Source organism: Arachis duranensis, chromosome 9 (genome assembly GCF_000817695.3).
Source record: "Arachis duranensis cultivar V14167 chromosome 9, aradu.V14167.gnm2.J7QH, whole genome shotgun sequence".
Classification (NCBI taxonomy): Eukaryota; Viridiplantae; Streptophyta; class Magnoliopsida; order Fabales; family Fabaceae; genus Arachis; species Arachis duranensis.
Window position 1 is genome coordinate 29334112 of NC_029780.3, and position 1184 is coordinate 29335295.

At 41.0% G+C, this 1184-nt stretch overlaps 1 non-coding gene across 1 annotated transcript; it reads right to left on the minus strand.

Moving 5' to 3' along the window:
* Nucleotides 1–281: 281 nt before the first annotated feature.
* LOC127741834 (small nucleolar RNA R71) lies at nt 282–389 on the minus strand. Its single transcript, XR_008003039.1, has one exon. It is a non-coding gene; the product is annotated as a small nucleolar RNA R71 (small nucleolar RNA).
* Nucleotides 390–1184: the final 795 nt, after the last annotated feature.

Here is a 1184-nt window from a genome sequence, read left to right on the forward strand (position 1 = left end):
AGCTAAAGCCTCAATTAGTTTCTCTACTGCAACAGAACTGCAAGTTTCATGGACTTCCATCAGAAGACCCTTATTAGTTCTTAACTGAGTTCTTATAAATCTGTGATACTGTTAAGACCAATGGAGTTGATCATAAAGTCTACAAGTTTATGCTTTTCCCTTTTGCTGTAAGAGACAAAGCTAGAACATGGTTGGACTCAGAACCTAGAGATAGCCTGGACTCTTGGAATAAGTTGGTCACGACTTTCTTAGCCAAGTTCTTTCCTCCTCAAAAGCTGAGCAAGCTTAGAGTGGATGTTCAGACCTTCAGACAAAAAGATGGTGAGTCCCTCTATGAAGCTTGGGAAAGATACAAGCAACTGACCAAAAAGTGTCCTTCTGACATGCTTTCAGAATGGACCACATTAGATATATTCTATGATGGTTTGTCTGAGTTTTCCAAGATGTCACTGGACCACTCTGCAGGTGGATCCATTCACCTAAAGAAAATGCCTACAGAAGCTCAGGAACTTATTGAAATGGTTGCAAATAACCAGTTCATGTATACCTCTGAGAGGAATCCTGTGAGTAATGGGACGCCTCAAAAGAGAAAAAGTTCTTGAAATTGATGCTCTGAATGCCATACTGGCTCAGAACAAAATATTGACCCAACAAGTCAATATGATCTCTCAGAGTCTGAACGGATCGCAAAATGCATCCAACAGTGCTAAAGAAGCATCTTCTGAAGAAGAAGCATATGATCCTGAGAACCCTGCAATGGCAGAGGTGAATTACATGGGTGAAGCCTTTGGCAACACCTATAATCCTTCATGGAAAAATCATCCAAATTTTTCATGGAAGGATCAACAGAAGCAAGGCTTCAATAATAACAATGGTGGAAGAAACAGGTTTAGCAATAGCAAACCTTTCCCATCATCATCTCAGCAACAGACAGAGCATTCTGAGCAGAATCTTTCTAGCTTAGCAAACATAGTCTCTGATCTATCTAAGGCCACTCTTAGTTTCATGACTGAAACAAGATCCTCCATTAGAAATTTGGAGGCACAAGTGGGCCAGCTGAGTAAAAGGGTTACTGAAACTCCTCCTAGTACTCTCCCAAGCAATACAGAAGAGAATCCCAAAGAAGAGTGCAAGGCCATTGATATAATCAACATGTCCGAAACCTTAGAGGAGGAGGAGGACGT